Here is a 6,067-nt window from a genome sequence, read left to right on the forward strand (position 1 = left end):
GGGGGGAGCGGGCAGGGGGCAGTGCCTTTCTCCAGCCTCCTCCCCCCCAAATGGCAGGTGCAAGGGCTCTGGGGAGGGGAAGGGCGCCCCTCCCTAGACTGGGGAACGGAGAGGGGAATTGGGGAGGGAACCGGACCCCTTCCCCCTCTCGCCGCGGCCCTGGGCTGGGAGCTTTGTCTGCGTTGAGAGGACTTGGGGGGGAGGGGGTGGTAAGTGTCCTTGGGGGCGCGCAAAGGATGGGGGGCGTGGGTGCCTCCGATCGGGTGTCTCTGTGTCCTTGAGGGGTGTGTGATGTGACCCTTTCGGGGCAGGGGTGTTCCCGGGCTGGCGTGTCCTGGCGGGGGGAGGGGAAGGAGCTGAGGAGGCCTGTGGACCCGGAGCTTCCCAGCCTCCCTCCCTGGGGATGTCCTGAGCAAGGGTTGTCCCGGAGGGAGGCATGTGTGGGCCATGGGCGGGATTTTGCGTGGGGACAAGCTAGGTGGGTGTGTTGGGTGACATGGAGGAAAGGGTGGGTGTGTAAAGCTCAGTGAGAGAATGTGTGGCTGGGACAGGTGTGTGTGTGTGTTCGTGTGTGCGTGTGAGCCCTGTAAGGCCTGGATGTGTGACATTAGGGATCATGGATATGACAGGAAGGAGGGTGTGTGTGTGTGTGTGTGTGTGTGTGTAAGAGATGAGAGGGTGAGAGGGGCTGGGCTCCGTGTTTGAGACCCCCTTAGGGGTATATGTGACAAGTGCGTGCATGTCACTCCAGAGGGGACTGTGGCAGAGTGTGACACATGAGTGAGAGGGTGTGTGTGACATGCAAGGAGGTGTGTGTGGGCTGCCGAATGGGCCGGCTCTGGGTGTGAGCCATGAGAGGCTGTGTGGATCAGAGGATGGCAGTTCAGTGTGTGTGACACAGGCGTGTCCCGGGTGGGGTGGGACCAGGAGAAGCTGGTGTGGGTATATGACAAGAAAAGAGTGTGGGCGTGACTCCAGAGAGGCTGTGGCTGGGTGTGACACACGGAGGTGTGCAATGGTGACATCAGAGGGGGTGTGTGCAACAAGGGAAGGTGGGTGTATGACAGGGGAGAGACTGGGGCTCTGTGGTGAAATTCATGAGGGTGTGTAACAAGGAAAGGGAAGGATGGGGACCCATGTGACAGGGTGCAGGAACGTGTGCATGTGACACCCAGGGGGTGGGAAAAGGGAAGGTGTGTGTGTGACACCCAAGTGTGTGTATATGTGTAACAAGGGGCTGTGTGTGAAATGGTTGGTGTGGGGATGATTCTGTGTGTGTGTGTGTGTGTGTGTTTGTGTGATGGCTGCATGTTTGACAACACAGAAGGGGTGTGTGTGTAAGACAAGAGGGACCCTCACTGTGTGTGTGTGAAGAGGTATGTGTACCAGAGAATAAAAGCCAAGCTGGGAACTCTAGGTGTATGTCTACCCGTGAGGTAGGGTTTGTCAGGGGACTCAGAGCCCAGCCCATTAGCTCCCTGGAAGGAGGGAGACCCCAGAACAGACAAGCCCTTCCCAGCGGTCACCTTGGCCAAAATCTCCACTTCCTCTGGCCTTTTCCTCCGGATGGGAAAGGGATGGCCTCGGGCATTGTAGTGGGTGGGGTGGGGACCTCCCACCTCCTCTCCTTGGATGAACAGGAGCCATCTCTTCCTCCCGTCCCAGCCCCCTGCCACCCCTGGCCAGGTGCGATAGGAAATGGGGAACCCCTGGCTGCCTGTGAGGGTGTCCAGCAGAAATTGGAGGAAAGGGAAGTTGGGGGAGGGGTGGGAGGGAGTTTCCTGTCCTTCTTCCTGCTCCCCCACCCCCAGCACACACATGAATGTGTCCCTGCCACATCCTTGCCTCCTTCCTGCCTCACTGCCATTCCCAGCCCTAGGAAGGGTCGGGTACCCAGGCGGTCCCTGAACCCAGCCTGGAGGTCCAGCCCCACCCCTGCTGGGGGGGAGGGGAGGAGGGCTCATCCTCTTAAAGTGGCTGAGATGCTCAAAATCTGAGCACTCAGAGCACAGCAGCACCACCTAACTGTGATGCTGCCAGGAGGGTCAGGTCCAAGTGTTTGGCACCTACTACGAGTCAGGCTCTGAGATACGGGTTAATTTCCCAGTACAACCCTGGGGGAGATGATTTGAGCTGCTTTTTCAGATGAGGAAAACTGAGGCTTAGCGAAATGAAGCCACTAGCCCGAACTCACACAGCTCATAGTGGGGAAGCTGGGATCTCTCCAGCCCTGGGCTGCCTGGCTCCAGAGCTCGTGTGCTCAGCCATTGTGCATCCTGCCTCCTTCAGCTGTGGGGAAACTAGGGTGAGCCCTTAGGGACCCTCTCCTCCAGACTCTTCCCAGGGGAAACTGAGGCCCAGAGATGTGAAAGGACAGTCCTCCATTTGCAGAAACCCTCAGGGCCAGGGCTGGGCAACTGTCCAGGACTTTCATCCCAAAACTGACGGCTCCTTCCAATAATATTTTCATGTCTGTGGGACACTGGGTCAACCTCACGCCTTTTCTGAGCTTCAGCGTCACCATCTGCCAAATGGGGAAATAACAATAGTTACAGATGACAGCAGCTACCAGTATTCTTGCTTACTGCCTTACGTGCAATATTTCATTTAATTCTCCCAACATTCTTTGATGTGATACTAGTAATAATAAATAAATAATAATAATAAATTATAACAGTGGCTGACAGTTATGGTGCCACAGTGCACCAAAAGTATTAGGGAAAACACTGGGCACAGCCAATCGTTTAATAATCCTTACAATCTGATTATGTTACCCATCTTACAGGTGACACACTGAGGCACAGAGAGGTTAATTAACTTGCCCAAGGTCAGTCAGCTAATAAGAGGCAGAGCCAGGATTTGAACTCAGGAGGCTGGCTCCATAGCATGGGTAGACTCTATAGCGAACCCCATTTTCAGGCAAGCAAACCAAGGCTCAGAGGGGTAAGGGACTTCCTAGGGTGTCACAGCAAGTCGTGCCAGCCTCGGCAGATTGGCTCCTACCCATGGTGCCAGCCTAGGGGCTGATAGAGGAGATGGTGGCTGTTAAAACTGGCTTCTGGGCACTGTAACGGGCAGGCAGACACCGTTGGGAAGGAGACGAGGCACTAAGGACAGGAGGGCTTGAATGAAGAGGTTGGATGGAAACTCCAGTTGGGAACTTAGTGGAGAAACAAATAATCCCAGTCTGGTGGCACTGTAACAGAGTGTCTCCCTTGAGTACAGACGATACCTCTTTTTCTTTCTTTGGCCACACTGTGTGGCTTGCGGGATCTTAGTTCCCTGACCAGTGAAAGCGCTCAGACCTAACCACTGGACCGCCAGGGAATTCCTACAGATGATAACTCTTAAGGTGCTACTAGAATGGCCCCCATACTCCTGACTGTATTCCCACCTCTGTCAGCCCCATATATACAGAAACAGCAACTCCCCACCGCACACACACACACCTCACACCCCAAATGTAGCTTACAGCAGCCAGGCCTTGCTCCCAAGATCCTCTATCGTTAACACAAAGTCAGTATCACCAAGGTTAAGAGCCCTAGAATGAGAGCTTCCAGGGTTCATCTCATCACTGTCATGTGCTTGGTGTGGGACCCTCGGTTGAGTTCTTTCACTGCTCTGAACCTCAGTGTTTTCATCTGGAAAATGGGTACTGTAAGATGCACCTCTACCTCTCCAGGCTGTTGGGTGGGTTCAGTGAGATTGTATGTGAAGCACACGGCATCAGGCCTGGCAGATAGTCAGCACTCAATAAACAATAGCTATTATTATTATTATCATCATCATTATTATTGCTACTGAGAATGTCACATTCCTGATTTACCATCCAGTGGTGATTCGCCCCAAGGAAATCATACCCCATCCACCTCTCTCTCACTTGGAGATAATGTCACAACTCAAAGACAGTTGTGTTACATTTTTCACATGGACAGGCAACGCCGTCATTCACAGAAAGGTGTCACCCAGCCAACATCCCATCCCTCCACAGGGGTCCCACTCGCAACCACACCCCTGCCGTCTTGTCTTTCGCCAGCGACATCCTCACGCACATCCCACCCCAGCCTCCTCATACCTCCACAGGACACACCGATGCTTCCACCCCCGACCCCCAGACAAGAGCAGGAACCACGAGTACAACACCCCAACTTTGGTTCCCCCTGAAATACACTGTCACCAAAACAACACCTCTGCCGCATCCAATTCTGCCCTGTCTCCCAGATCGGAGCCACCTTTCGGGATCAACTCTCTGTATAAAGTGCCACTCTTCCCATAGCACCCCAGATCTTCTGGGTAGGTTAACATTATTTGTGGAGGTAGGGGAATATTGGTTACTTTTTGGAAACTTTTATAAGCATTCCTGAGGAGGGTGGGCACAAAAGGGAAGGGGGGACCAGAGACTCAGAATGACTAGAAAGTGGAAAGGCAGCTTGATCCCAAGGTGGAAATATTGAAATCACAGCAGAGGGGAACCCGGAGCGCTGAAGTTGGCATCTTCATTTGCTGTCCTGTGTAGAGGGAGCTGCCTGGACCCCAAAGGACAAGTGAAGGGAAGGGTGGGTGGGTGGAAAGTTCTGGCATCTAGATTTTGCTTTGGTAGAAGGAAGTACTTTTTCACAGGCAGAGCCTTGGTTTTTCAAACAGGGTGGGATGTGTGAGGTCTGGGGACTCTGGGTTTAGCTGAGGTGAGGTCACGTGTCTGCCCTTTGCTACAAGGCAGGCTGGCAGATAAAGGCCTGGCTTCTTCCTGGGGGAGGTGGGCTTCCCACGGTGGGAGATGCAAAAGATTCTGAAGAAAACCAGAGCAGACTGTGGGCTACTATGGGGACTCCTGGGACTTAGAATCCTGAGCTTCTACAGGCGACAGGAGGACTCTGGCCTCTGAGGAGGGGCCTCCAAACTTCCACTAGTCTGATATAAGGACTGCCAAACGCCCACAAGGTGGTTTAAGGGGGTCCACGGACAAACTTTTTTGGAGGATCATTTTTAGTTTATATCAGTGTGCTTTGGGAGAAAAAAATATAACCAGCCCTTCAAACTCGGACTATTAGCAATGATTTTTTAAATGTCCTCTTTAAATAGATGCATTTACATTTTAAGAGGGAGTGGACTTAAAGGGCATGGACTGTCTGTCTTGTTCCCTGCTATGTCCCCAGGATCTAAAACAAGGCCTGGCACGTAGCAGATGCTCAGGAAGGATTTGTTGGAACGAGGGAGGGAAGAGGGAGAGAAGAAGCAAGGAAATAATAGTACAGAGGGATACAACAAGGGCCAAATTCGGGAAGAGAGTTACAGAGATGCTGGGAGGGTGAGTGGAAGCAGAGCCTCGTTTCTATCAGTGAGAAGACATTCCTCCTCCAAAAAGCAGGGAGAAGCCTGGGGAAAGGTGATGAAGGAAGTGGGGTCTCCCCTCCTCCTATTTCCTAACAAAACCCCAAACCTTGGAGGCTCATTTCCCCATTTACCAGTAAGTCTCTCTGGCATAGAGCACTTACTGTGTACCAGACACTGTGATAAGAATTTTACCTGTGTTCGTGAAAATAGGTAATATTAATAACGATGATGATGATATCTGACATTTCTCAAGTGGTCTGTGTGCCTGAGACCCTCCTAAGTACTTTACAGTTTAGCATTTCATTAATGATAATAACTCCAGGAACTAGCGCTCTTCTGTCCCCATTTTACAGATGAGAAAACAGAGGCCCAAAGAGGTGAGGAGACTCGCCCAAGGCCACACAACCCATCAGTGACAAAAGTTGCACTCAGTCTAGGGCTGTTTCTGCCATTTCATTCGGAGATTCTCAGACAAAACCTGAGGAAATGTGAAGGAGGGGAGTGGGGGGCGTCCCCAGTTTTCTTCAGAGCAGACGATTACCTTCCATCTTCAAGAGGGAAGCTGGGGAAGTGGCTCTGGCTGGAGAAAAGATGGGGAATGAAATCAAAGAAGGAAAGAGGATGGAGTTCTAGTGAGAACACCTTCCCATCTTTCTGAACTTTGCAAAGGTGGAGAACTAGCCCCCCAACTCTGTCAGGTTGAGGGGCAGGGCTGGCAAGGGGCCACCTCTGT

Source organism: Neophocaena asiaeorientalis, unplaced genomic scaffold (genome assembly GCF_003031525.2).
Source record: "Neophocaena asiaeorientalis asiaeorientalis breed wild unplaced genomic scaffold, Neophocaena_asiaeorientalis_V1.1 scaffold629, whole genome shotgun sequence".
Taxonomy (NCBI): domain Eukaryota; kingdom Metazoa; phylum Chordata; class Mammalia; order Artiodactyla; family Phocoenidae; genus Neophocaena; species Neophocaena asiaeorientalis.